This window comes from Anolis carolinensis, chromosome 3, assembly GCF_035594765.1.
Source record: "Anolis carolinensis isolate JA03-04 chromosome 3, rAnoCar3.1.pri, whole genome shotgun sequence".
Taxonomy (NCBI): Eukaryota; Metazoa; Chordata; class Lepidosauria; order Squamata; family Dactyloidae; genus Anolis; species Anolis carolinensis.
In genome coordinates this window covers 221725556-221740108 of record NC_085843.1, presented here as the reverse complement: position 1 = coordinate 221740108, position 14553 = coordinate 221725556, and positions in this window count along the sequence as shown.

Here is a 14553-nt window from a genome sequence, read left to right as displayed (position 1 = left end):
ATTTGTTTCAAAGAATCAAAATTATACTCCTTTTCTCTTATACATGCATGTGCTCTTTCTCTCTTGCTCTCTCTCATATGCCCTCCCGCCTTTCACACAGTAGTCTCAAGCACTCCACTGCCCTAATAGACCAGGCAAGGGCAAACTTCGGCTTTCCAGATGTTTTGGACTTCAGTTCCCACAACACTCCCAGTAGGCTGTTAGAAATTGTGGGAGTTGAAGTCCAAAACACCTGGAGGGCCCAAGTTTGCCCATGCCTGTAATAAACCAATGTCATTTTAGGTCATAGCTGCAGATTATAATTTCTATGAAGGGGCTGGATAATGTCCTAGAAGGAAGAATGTCTCTGTGTTATAAATTACCATTCCAGCTATATCTACACTTCCCTTTTTTGTCTTCAGGGTAGGATTGTATTTGCAGATGTACATTTTTAAACAGTTACTTGCTTACTAGCATAGGCATTTTCCCCCAAACTACAATATAATTTGAGTAGGGACTTCCTAATTGAAATACTTGGACACTGTGGTATGTCACCAGCTCCTCTTCAAGTGCATTCCTCTTGGTAGCTGGGTTTAATTTGTATATGTCAAGAAGGAATTGTGCATGCCTCATTCTGAGAACCCCAATGTGAAGAAAACAGGGCTCTTGCTCCTGGGTGGGATTTCTAAAGGGTTTAGCCATTTCCTTTCCCCCGGCCATGGAGAAACATTCTGGGAAATGTAAGGGGCAACAAAAAGGCAAGTGGTGCCCTTTGAGGCATTTAATTTCCATTTTAACTTAAAGCAATGTGTTATAATCATTAGCAAAGACAACGCCCGGAGACATCTTCCCACATTCCTTTCAGGGGCTTCTTTACTCATTTGTGGATTCCCAAAAGTTTGGACAGCAGACTAGATTGTAAAAGTCACTCACATCTTCGCTTTCAGGATGCTGCATATTAGAAATGCCTATGGGAGTGCACAGGGATCCATTTAACATACACAGGAGTTGACAGAATAGTGAGGGGAAAACTGGTATTTCTGGTGATGCAATAAATTGAAAGGATAATCCTAAATAATTCTGCCAAATGGGGGGGGGGTTGAATCTACATCACAGACAAACTAGTTAAATGGTAACTCCTCCTCCACAGAGTATGTCTTGAATTATAGTCCTGTACTTTACCAAAACCAGTTCACAAGATTCTTCAGAGGAAGCCATGATAGTACTAAACTAACGCTTTCTGGACACAGAAAACAAAGAGAAAGAGAAGGCTTCAACAGGCTCTTTTAAAAACCATCTTCACTAAGAGTTTATACATAGATTCTTTAGCCAATGTGAACATGTCTATTTAGCCATTCTAGTGTCATAGCAGAGAAAGTTTAAACACAAAGCTGATATACGCATTTATTTTCTCATTATGTGTTGTATTTTTCTCATTAAATGTTGTATAATATGTATGTGCCTAGCCATGGCATACAAAATTTATGCAGCTGGAAAGGGGTACTATATGGTAGCATTCATATAAAATCCACCCAAAGATTACATTTCATGTACATGTTCAACATTAGATGTGTGTTCAAAATGAAAATTTAATTGTGTGAATTATGCTAACTGCAGAGTCTTTTAACAGGCTGGTTTTCTGACTAATCAGCAGCACTTGTCTTGTTTGAGTTAAGCCTCAGTCTAATCACCTATATCTGACCCTTTGGTGCATCCAGACAATTCAGTAGTAACACAGCCTCTTTGGCATCAGTTGTAAAGGAGAGATAGAGCTGGATATCATCGGCAAACTGATGACAACCAACCTCAAAGCTCTAGATGATCTCTCCATGGCTTCATGTAGATGTTGGCTCTATAGTTGCAAAAAGATGTGGGAATTTAGGACTTATTGCGAAGAGTTCATTGCTAAGTAAGGATTTTATCAAACAACAGCCTGGTACACACTTAGCTCCTGCTCCACAACAATTTTGTTTGTTGTGTGTTTGTGGTTATACTTCATCTTAATAAGAAATGTGAAGTGTTAATCCATTTTGTCCCACTGGGCACTGTGGCATTGGATATTGTGGCATATACCAGATATAAAAGTTACAGCCCTATCTTTTGAAAAGACATAACCCTACTGCCATACCAGCTCTTCCATGGATCTCATAGTATGCATCTATTTTCATCCGTCAGTGAGCAGGGGACATGAACTTTCCTTCTCAAAGCAAGACTTGAACATTATCTCTGTGTTACTTGCTTTCCATATATTCTGAGGCAATAAGAAATATCCAGGGAGGAAACAAGGAAGTCATTAGAGCAAGAGATTTCCAAGAACATCTCTAAAATGGGACTGAAGATGAACCCTTTTGCTTGACAGATGGTAGAATCATTTCAGGAAGTCTATGCCAATACCAGGCTCATGTAACAGGCAGCAACAGGGTGGGGTCAGGTTCCTGAAGTAAGGATGCTGATTATGCAATGGTGCTTGTGTCTTAGTATAGAATGAGCATGTACAATCTCTATCCATCCATCCTCCAGTTTGGAAAGTTCCTTTTTAACTACAATTCCGAGAATCTTCCAATCAGGACGTCTCTCCTTCTAAATCCAAATCCTCTCAGACAGCTAACTGTATTATACCCATACAGTAGAGTCTCACTTATCCAACACTCGCTTATCCAACGTTCTGGATTATCCAACGCATTTTTGTAGTCAATGTTTTCAATTTATCGTGATATTTTGGTGCTAAATTCATAAATACAGTAATTACTACATAGCATTACTGCTTATTGAACTACTTTTTGTGCCAAATTTGTTGCCTAACATGATGTTTTGTGCTTCATTTGTAAAATCATAACCTAATTTGATGTTTAATAGGCTTTTCCTTAATGCCTCCTTATTATCCAACATATTCGCTTATCCAACATTCTGCCGGCCCGTTTATGTTGGATAAGTGAGACTCTACTGTATTATATTTGCTTATCATTTGATATTTGTTGCTCATTGCATTCATAAACCATTGCCTCAATCCTATATTTACCTTTTTCCTCTCCATGTCTTTTGTAAAGAAAACACTGAACAGTTTCCTCAAATGTTAAAAGTACACAAGCTTCACGGGGTCAGAACTTTTGTTTAGTATCTGTTCTTTAGCCCAGCATTCAAAAAACTGGAATCTGACAGCAACAGTGCTTTAAGTGCTTTTGCAATTCAAAAAATAATAATAATGTGCTACTTGAAAAGATGGAAAACTCATTTTGTTTTTGTCTTGAATCCACCTGGGCATTCAAAAGTTCAACTCAAGCTCGAAGACTATGAGACAACGTGGAAAAGAAAAATGTGTTAAAAAGTGTGCTATAAACTGTAGCTGTGATAACAAATGAAGATAAAATAGCCAACAGTTACTGGGGGGGTGTGATCTACGAAAAAAGTTTCAATATTCATTACTGAATTGGGGAGGGCATTTCATTTCTACAGTGTTTGTAAAATATCACAAGGGGTCCATGTCATAACTATTACAAAGAAACAAAATTTTTGTTATTTCGTTATGTAAGTGAGCAGTTGGGGAAACTTCCAGAGCTCCTTTCTCCCTTATTTTTAGAGCTATCGGGGTGAAACTTGCTACAATTGTAGAACACATTTACCACTGTTAACCCCTCCTCCAAATTTCAAAACGTTTCACTCATCCAATGATTTTTTTGGGAATTTTAAAAGTTTTTACAAACAACATTTAAAAACTATCTCAAGAAAACAAGAGCTATCTCTTTGAATTTCTCTACAATGCCACAACATAACTAGGGCATCATTCCCCCCGCTCCCCAGGTTTCAGAAAGATTTGCACATCTATTGATTTTTGGAGAATTGTTTAAATGTTGCTAAAAACTTAAAATAAAAAAGCCACAACAGCAATCCCCTTGAATTTCTCTATAATGTATCTTAGCTGCTATGGTTGGCTGGAATGGAGTGGGATGGGGTAGGGTGGAGTGGTTGGCTGGTGACCTCACCACCCCCAAAAGACATAGTCACTAAGGGTGTGCAATTCAAGTAAACACATAATAGTTTTGGGAAACTACTAAAGCTTTGTGACTGTTTCCCTAATCACCCCAGCAGATTTATTTATTTATTTATTTACAGCATTTATATTCTGCCCTTCTCACCCCGAAGGGGACTCAGGGCGGATCACATTACACATATAGGCAAACATTCAATGCCTTTTAACATAGAACAAAGACAAGACAAACATAGGCTATCAGATGCAATAACTGAGAAGAGATTTTTTTCTTTAAACTGCTGTACTTTAATTGAACTAGGTTTCCCAAAAACAGAATGGTTTGGGAAATCTACTAAAGCTTTGGGACTGTTTCCCCAGTCACCCCAGCAAATGCAGTATCAGATTCAATAACTGAGAAGGGTTTTCCACCCACAGGATAGTTTTGAAAGAAAAAAACTTTTGCTCCCAGCAGTCACTCCTTAGCAGAATCAATAATAAACTAAATTATAGAAGTAAAATTAAATAAATATCGAAGACTCCCAGCAGTCTGGATTCCTCCTGATAGTAATCAGTTACTCAGTCCTCCTAGCCTATCTCAATGCAGCTACTGTATACCTAGCTTCAGCCTAGACTGCTGCTCTACTCCCTTGCTCGCTTTCCTCTTTCAGCTCGCAGTGTAGGAAGCCTTGTGGCACTCCTTAATTTAAAAAAGGATGGCCACGGCTCTGCCTCCGCTCAACACCCCCCCCCCCCGAGCTCTGATAGGCTAAGCATACCAAGTTTGGCTTTGCCTCCCAATACAGTTCGCTTGCTCTGGAAATTGAAACTGTATAACTGAAAGATACAGTGCTTACGCAACTTATGAAAAAGTACTGGGTGAGAGTTTCAATGCTTAGGTTTTTGGCATGGCTGCTACTAGCGTTTCTTAATATTGAGTCATATGTACCAAATACGAATCTTGCGAAATAGATCTGACATATGATGCTGATACGACTTTCTGCACAGCCCTAATAGTTTTGATAAAATTAGAGGGTTTTTTTAAAAAAAATAATCATAATGAAGACTAATAGCATAGAAGCAGACAAAAGTAAATGTCATTACTTTCTTTTGAACAATTATACCCTTGTTTCCTGAGTTGCAGTGTGATATAATGGTTAGCCAATTGCACTTGCATTCTGTAGAGTGGAATTCTGACCTACTCTCATCCATGAATGGCCTTGAGCAAGTCATTTAGGCAGAGGTGAAGAAAGTATGACACTTAGATATTGGTGAACTGCAATTCCAATCAGCCATAGCTAATGGTGGAGAGTTATGAGTATTGCACCCTTCTAATACGCCAATAAGCCCACATTCTCCACTCTGTACTTATGGGTTAATTTGTCTTTCAAATGCACTATACATAGCTTACAAAGTACTGTAGAATGAGATACTACACATACATAGGATCTTTGGAAGCTTGTAACATCACATGCCCAGTAAGGTCAGGATTGTTACAATGACATGTGAAAGTCTTCTGGTGGTAAAAGTCCATGTTCACAACCCACGTACATCAGTGTGGGATACAATGTAATTAATGTTTATAAGTCTCCTTCTACAGAAAACTAGAGCTGAGCCAATTAGCATTCATTGTGTTTACATAGTACTGAAAAGCATTGTCTTCTCAGTGACATTAATCTTCCCTGTGAAAAGGTATGCCTGTCTGCAGTGTCCCTGATTGCAAGGTCTCTGTTCTTCCCCCCATTGTTTTCTATAATACTGTCACATGGCTATCACATGGTATCATTAACACATGATTTGATGCAAGCATTCAATACACTCTAAGAGAAACTAATAGTGTTATGGTTAAGAGTTTGGGTGGACATTTTTGTCATTTTTTATGCTTGGTAAGCATTGGAATTTCCCAAAATGTCAGGCGTTATTATCAAATTAATATAAACACAAAGAAAATCAATATATGGACAGGAGTTATTCTTCCACTGTCTGTTTAAATAGTGTCTAAAGTAGTTTCACCTTATTTGTCTGCTAGGTCTATTTCCCCTTTAAGTGTCTGGTTCATTGGTAGTGCTGTCCACCAGTTACAAGAAAAACTACTACAGTATACCTGTGAAGTCTTGGCTCTGCCTTTTCCTCTCCTTTGCTTTAGTTCCTTCCCCCTGTTCATAACCTTTCCATACAGTGCAGATACCTTGTGCCGTTCGCCAGATAATAAAAAAAAACTATAAAGCTGAAACGTGCCGTCCTTTATCCGGGCGAACTGCAAATCCCTATAAGCTGTCCTAAAAATATTGAACGACTGAGTCTGGAAAACTTCAAAAAAAAGGATGTTTATTCATACAAGGTTGTAAACCTGGCACAGATCTTAAAGTTACAGAAAATGAAACAAATTTCTATAGGTTTTAGTTGCGGAATTATCCCTGGTTCCAGAAGGCAAAGGTGATTATAAAACCACTATACCCTAATCACGCTGTCTATATTAGAAGGAGAAACTCTTTCCTTCCCTATCTTTACAGCAAAGATTAGTTCTAGAAGCGACGGAATAACCCTGCTCCTCTAACTAGATTTCCTATTCCAGATCAGTATAATTCAATACTTATCTAATTTGGATAGGCTTAGATTGGCCTGGTTTTGAGGATGATTTGTCCCAGTTAGCTTGCACAGCTGCAGCACGTTGGAAGACTATAGCCAAAATGAGGCTCCAAAATGGAGACTAGACCCTGGTAAAAAAGGGCGGTCCTAAGATGTTGTACTCTTTGACCAATCATTGCAAAGAAACCTGCAGCCAGCTCTTGCAGACTCCAAGCCACCTTTCCTGGGCTTTTGCAGCCAGAGGCTGAAACAAAATGTAAAGGAGGGAAAACAAACAAACGACCAATAGGTAAGGCAAACCATCGTCCTGGGGGACGGAACATACCTCCATTTGTATTAGTTTTTGGGTGGAGCATAAAATCCCCCTAGAGGCCAGCCTTAGTTGGTCTGTTCCTTTGCCTGTATAGAGCTCCTTTGCTAGACTCCTCCCTTTTCTGTAGTAGAGCTATAGAGACTATAGGCCTGGTTTTTGTTTGTAAATCCAAGGCCTAGCAATCCAAAACAGGCATCTTTAGCACTAGTAAATACTGCATTTAGCAGTATTCATATACCATCAATCCCAGTGACAACAGAAGCTTGTGTTCAACACAACTTATAAGCACTAGCTTATAATTCGTCGCTTTACATCAGAGGCAAAGTACTTTCAAGGATCCCAGAGAGATTACTGGAACCAGCAAAATTTCCTTTCGTAATGTATTGTTTTAAATTATCTTACAATAGTCCTGGGTGAAGTTAGCCCTTTCTTCTTCCTGTTTTCAGTAAGCTCATTTTGCCTAAAGTGCCTCTGTATATTAAGAGTCATGATCTTACAGAAGGTATACAGATAGCCCCTGAGTAAAGCCAGACACTATAGTTTTCCCAAAGGCTTTGGTGTGCCATCACAATACCATGTATTTTAAATAAAGTCAGCGCTCTATCGAGAGCCTTAAAGCACAATATCTCTCTGTTTTTTGAAGCTGAAATTGAAACTAGCTAAAGATATTGGGATGATTCAAATTAGCTTTCTCCCAAAATCGGATTTAGTGTTGCTCTTTAGGACACATTGAGATTTTCTGGAATCAGATATCCCTCACACCATAGGGCCTATGTTAATATCAAAAGTGTGTGATTACATTTAAAACTTTAAAGAGCAATTGTGAAGAGAAGTGGAGGACTTATAAGGACAAGGACTATATCAAGAGGTTTAATCCTGTTCTCTGATGCTGCAAGCCTAACAAAAAAATACTCCAAAGTGACTGGTGCTTACATCAATTACATGTTTTTCCACTATGGAAATAGTATCTGGTTATGAGGGCGGCGGTGGGGGGGGGGGGGTGATTCCTGAACTTCTGTTATTGTTATTATGTCTTCCTAGAATCCCCCAAACAACATGACCAGGTCTGAGTTTGGTACAACAACATTGTACGAAGAATCCGAGCTCTCCTCATCTCAGTCACAACAATGACATCATATTTAGGGAGGGGAGAGGGGGTTAATACATGCTACTTGCACATGGATATTTTAAATTATCTCATTTTAAGGTTTTCAAAATTGCTAGCTCCTATACAGTACTAACGAGAGATAGCCTAAGCCATCACTGTTGTATCTAACAGATCCTCCATTAGGCTCACCTCCCACTACTGCTTTCCCACTGGAGCTTCTCTATGGCTCTCACCATTGGTGCTATCCATTCTCTTCTGCTATTCACTCTGCATGGTGATTGATGCATCTTAGCCAGGTATTTCCACTTTCTATCTCTCCACGCACTCAAACAGCCAGTTTGTCAATATGTGCATCCAAAATAAATATGTGCACGCAAGATAGCAAACTTCAGAATTGGGGTCAATAATTGGAAAAGACAATACAGTGAGCCCTACCTAATCACTGAGGCTTGTTTCCAGACCCACCCATAGATATCAACATCCATGGATGCCCAAGTCCTATTATATACAATAGGATAGTGTATCTCTTATATAACATGGCAAAATCAAGGCTTGGTTTTTCAATTTTTAAAAAACATTTCCAAGTCTTGAATTATTGAATCCATGGATGCAGCAACTGGGAAAAGTTGAAAGAAACAGGAATAGAAGAAGACCACCTTACAGATGGATTGACCTAATCAAGAAAACAACAGCTCTCAGTTTGCAAGACATGAGCAGGGTTGTTAATACTGGTAATAGGGTTTCTTGGAGGTCTATCATCCACAGGATCACCAAAAGACAAAGCTGACTTGAAAGCATGCAACAATAAATGCTCTGCATTCTTTTCGATGTTAATGTGAGTTAGAATGCCATCTCTATAGTCAGGTTTGGGTTGAATAGGTATTTCATCTTGCAATATATTCTAAAAAAGAATAAAATTGCATCTATTGATATTATAATGATTACTTCAGATGTTGCAGATTTTTGGTCAATTTCTTCATTTTTAAAGCACTTTAAATCTGACAATACCAATTTTTTTTAAGGAAAACATCCTTCAGTACCTTTTTTCAAACCCTGTAGCTTATCTAAAATATTTTATCTGGCAATTGATACTTGGTCCACAAAAACTTATGCCAACTAAAAATCACATTGTTTAAGTAGGAAGATGTCATACAACATTCAACAACAATGGTTCTCATAAAGTTAGGTCAAACTGTGGGGTCTGACAAGGTTCACAAAAACCTTTTTCAGATCCAAAGATGCTAGGCAGCAACGGCCAAGATCTCTGCTGCTAAACATTACAAGCTCAGCACAGATACTTCCTGTATAATCTTAAAGTGACCTTTAAACATACAGTGATCCTACAGAAAAAAAAAACAACTTTAGACATAGCGGGTGGCTGCACCCATGACAGATTAGGACGGTCAGATTCCCTAGACTAAGGAAACATAGATTTCCTTATCATGTCTATAAATAACACTAAAACACTGTTTTTAAATAATAATAATGTTCTTATCTTTAGTGCTGACATAACTGAGGAAAATACACACCCTTACACACAAATACATCCTTTTTGGTGCTTCATTTTTATCAGCCTTCTATGGTGTTGAAAGTACAAATAGTATCACTTACATTTTGGACCATGTTCAACTTTTAGGTAAAAATTATCTTTTCCTGCTTGTCTGAAGGCGTTTACATCCTGCTTTCAGTCAGTCTGAAAACCAATTCCTTTTCTTTTATGCCCTACTGGCTTCCAAGAGGGTGGGTGGAGATCTATGGTTTATGTAGTACACTGTCACTTATGATAAACATTTATTTTCAGCAAAGAACATGAGGTGGTCTTGTTTACTACCACAAGTGAGAGCTGGCTTTAGAAAGGAGCATGAGTAACAAAATGCAGATTTTCCTAAAAATCAAGGCTGTTTGCAAGAGCACATTCCAGGTCAGAAGCATCTCAAGCATAGGTTCTTCCCCTAGTTTAATAGCTACACGAAGAAATGACATCTGAATTGTTCAATGTTAGCAAAAGCCCCATGTGCCAGACTCCATTCAGAATATGGAATATATAACATTCAGTCCACTAAATTCAATAAAGTGACTGATACGGCTGAAAATAGACATGAGAACTCATCGAGGAAGCTGAGCATGGTCAGCTCTGTCTAATACCTAAGTGAGAGATCACCAACAAATACCAGATGCTATAGGCCAGTGGGAGGACTACTTTCACAAAAAGATGTTTAGTTCAAACTCTGTATCTGTTCCCAGACTTCACATGAATGCACAAAATTACAGATAAGAGCAAAAGATTAAGGACTTCAGATTAAAGAATACCAGAAAATGCCTGTTTTGTCAGGTGTGGATAAATGAAACCATAGGTACTGGTCCTGTAGATATGGGGATTATACTGTATTATTGAAAATGAACAAATCCAAATGGACGTTTTGGCCCAGAGTTATGTGGGAGAACCTGATTCAAAAATATCACAAAATATACTTTTGATTTTTTATCAAGGCATATGGGATAAAGAGTTACTTCTCCGATGAGAGACATCCCAAGAGTATTTCAGCAACCGGTGAGATCTTTCTTTTGACAAAACCCAGCACAAAAGAAGACAACAACAGGCATCAGGGGATATAATTTTACGAGATGCCTCTGTCTGCTTGTAGGACTTGAGGCATGATGAACGTCATGCTTTCGCTGACCCAGTGATATACAGACAGACAGTACCATGTCATTGTGCTGCCTGTTCTTACTCATGCTGTTTATGTTCTAATCTACAGAGTTTGGTTCATATATATCCTTCAGAGCAATTATGCAACCAAATGTCTCAACCTCCGTGTGTGGTGTTTGCAGTTTTACAGTTCACACGCCAGATGTATGTGGTCTCTCAGGTGCGTATTCATTGTATTGATGAGATAGTGCAGGGTTTTAAACAAACTTGTCAAGAATGCAGAATAGAATAAATAAACTCTCTCAGGACGTTTGGAGATGCCAGCACAGCTGTAAAGAAGGTGCTGTCTGGTTAGGAAAAGGAAGAGCAGCAAATAGAATTCCTTCCCTAGGGATCTTTATCAGGAGCCATCTCTAGCTACTTTTTAAAAGGTTCTTAGATTCACTAGTATTCTCTGAATGGGTCCCAAAGCAAACACACCATTTTAAATTATATTGCTGATATTTATCTAGTTTTTGTTTTCAATTTATAACTTGTCTTTTTTGTTGTTTAGTTTTTATCTGTTGTTCAGAGTATTAGAATGAGTCAAATTTCCAGCAATTTAAGGCATTTACAAATATAAATTACAATTATAAATGAATACCAATTATATGTGTGTGTGTGTATACATATAGTAATGGTAAAGGTTTTCCCCTGACATTAAGTCTAGTCGTGTCCAACTCTGGGGGTTGGTGCTCATCTCCATTTCTAAGCCGAAGAGCCCATAGACACCTCCAATGTCATGTGGCCGGCATGACTGCATGGAACGCCCTTACCTTCCTGCCGGAGTGGTACCTATTGATCTACTCATATTTGCATGTTTTCGAACTGCTAGATTGGCAGAAGCTGGGTCTAACAGCGCAAGCTCACCCTGCTTCCCAGATTCAAACCAGCAATCTTTCAGTCAGCAAGCTCAGCAGTTTAACCCGCTGCACCACTGAGGGCTCCCATATATATATATGTGTGTGTGTGTGTGTACACACACACATACATACACAAATGTAATCACATAATACAAATATGCACACACTTATTATTATTATTATTATTTGATACACAACAAAATTAGTACATAGCAAAAAAGATCACTATGCTGGCTTTTGTATTGGATCACACGTTGGACACTTCCCAAGTGACTTATTATTATTATTATTATTATTATTATTATTATTATTATTATTATTATTTATTAACTTTATTTATACCTCGCCTTTCTCCCTGTAGGGTCTCAAGGCAGCTAACAATCCACACTAAACAAGTTAAAAAGTGCAATACAAAAGTTAAAAAACAATTACTGTAAATAGTAATAGATTGGTAAAACAGAATTAGAATACAATAAATGTACTGAAATGGCCTTTAAAACTCATATTCCCCCCATCCCACCTAACCTCCCCAATATAAATTAGGATTGCCATCAAACCTATATATCACTATTAATTTTACATAATGAAGAAATACATGAATAAATGTTTCCATCCTGTCTGTTGTCTTCACGTTGCCTGTTGCTTTACAACAACCCAACAAATGTCATAGGGATTTCTTAGGTAAATATTTAGATACATATATTAAATGGTCTCACATATAAAAACGAACTCACCGATACATGGATACAGTGTATGTGAATGTTCCCTAAGGAAAGAGGTTAATCCTACCGAAACTCTTTCAGTTTAGCTGTTTATCTTGAGCAGGTACCACTGATGTTGCGATGCACTTTGCTTAAGACCACAATCTAAGAGCCATTTTTCTCCTCCAGGAAGCCATTGCTATTAAGATCAACACCAAAGCCATTGCATTTCTGACATTGCTGTTGAGATGTTGCCACCAAATTTCCTAACATGGTATCACAAAAGTTTCAATTTCCTGGTTTGATTCCAGAACACTCCATGTACACCAAAATCTATGGATACTCAACTCCCATTATATATAATGGCATAGCAAAACATTCTATAAAATGGCAAATTAAGTTTGCCTCTTTGGATTAAAAAATAACAATATGTTTATACCGTGGATATAAAATCTGTGCATAGGGAGAGCCAAGGGAGAAAAACAAACAAAAAACCTTAGTGGATTTAAACACTAGCCATTTGGGAGACCCTTTTAGATTTGAAGTATGAAGTAAAAATAATATTTAATTTATAAATATGTATATCATAACAAATATGCACATGGCGATTAGGAGAGCTATGGTTATACCTATAGACACCTATGGAAAATAATCTTAAATATTCCTAAAACTGTTTCAGAACATTTTCAATGAATCCTAGGTGTTGGGATTTTAATTAATTTTGCTCTTGTGTCATGGTGTTTACCATGTTATCATCATCATTTCTAATTCTTACCTGCTGGACAGTTGCATCGTGATTGGATGTCTCTAGCTTCCCGATGTCTTGGCAAGGTGAACTTTAATCTCTATAAAATGAGGGGGAGAAGGTCATATTGATAATATGAAAACATAGGCATACTTAGTCACAAATAAGTTATCTGCAAATCATTCTTTTCCCCCACGAATAAAAAGATAATGGCCTTGCATTGCTTGTTAATTAATGCCAGCAAAACATCATATGGAGACACATTCAGGAGCTCTTTCACATTAGGCAATTATATCACTATGATTTCACTTTAATTGCCATGGCTACATCCTTTGTAATCATGGAATTTGTAATTCAGCAAGTTAACAGAGCTCTCTGAGTGAAAATTCTAAATCCCTTATCTAAGAGCCCTTCCACACAGCCCTAGATTCCAGAATATCAAGGCAGAAAATCCCACAATATCTGCTTTGAACTGCATTATCTGAGTCCATCTAATGTGAGATTTTCTGCCTTGATATTCTGGGATATAGGGCTGTGTAGAAGGGCCCTAAATTTCAAATCCCTGGATTCCATAGGATGGAACCATGAGTGAGAAAGTGGAATGAAAGCACTCTGGTTGTATGGTGTGAAATGGTATGGAAAGGCCCCCATTTGAATTTTCAAGTTGTTCTCGGTGAAACAGAAAATACAGTGACTAGATCCATATAGGAGCTTTAAGGATGGATGAGTTAAAGATCAACAAGCATCTTGAACATTGTACTTTTGGAATGCTTAATAACAAAGGTAAGATATAAATTTCCTCAGGAGTTCTGCTTTGAAACTAAGTTTCAGAACATAAATTCTCAACATGGTTCGGATCCAGGCTACCTACAGGATCATCTTTTCCTGGACAATCTGGTTCAAACACAACCTCTGGGGGCAGCTACTCCAGCCTGCCAGAACCCGGCTAGCAACCACCGCCCAGAGGACCTTTTCATCGGCTGACCCATGATTGTGGATTGACCTGCTGGAAGAGCTCAGACTGCTAAATGAACTGTCAGAATTTCTAACACAATTGAAGACCTATCTCTTCCGGCAGGCCTACCCAGACAATTTTAATCACAAATTCTAAACTTGCGTTTTATGTTTAATTTTTGTTCTGTGTATTTTAATATGTATTTTGTAGAAATATGTTTTCATATGAGTGATTTAAAGAATGTTTTAGATGATTATGTGTTTTTAATTTTCTAAAAGGAGCAGAATCCAAAATAGATCTTAACACCTTAGAGAGATGATTGGCTGAAACTAACAAAATGAAGTTCAATAGGGACAAATGCAAGATACTCCACTTAGGCAGAAAAAAATGAAATGCACAGATACAGAATGTGGGACGCCTGGCTTGACAGCAGTATGTGTGAAAAAGACCTTGGAGTCCTCGTGGACAACAAGGTAAACATGAGCCAGCAATGTGATGCAGCAGCAAAAAAAGCCAAGGGAATTTTGGCCTGCATAAATAGGAGTCTAGTGTCTAGATCCAGGGAAGTCATGCTACCCCTCTATTCGGCCTTGGTCAGACCACTCCTGGAATCACACTGTGTCCAGTTCTGGCACTGACATTTATGG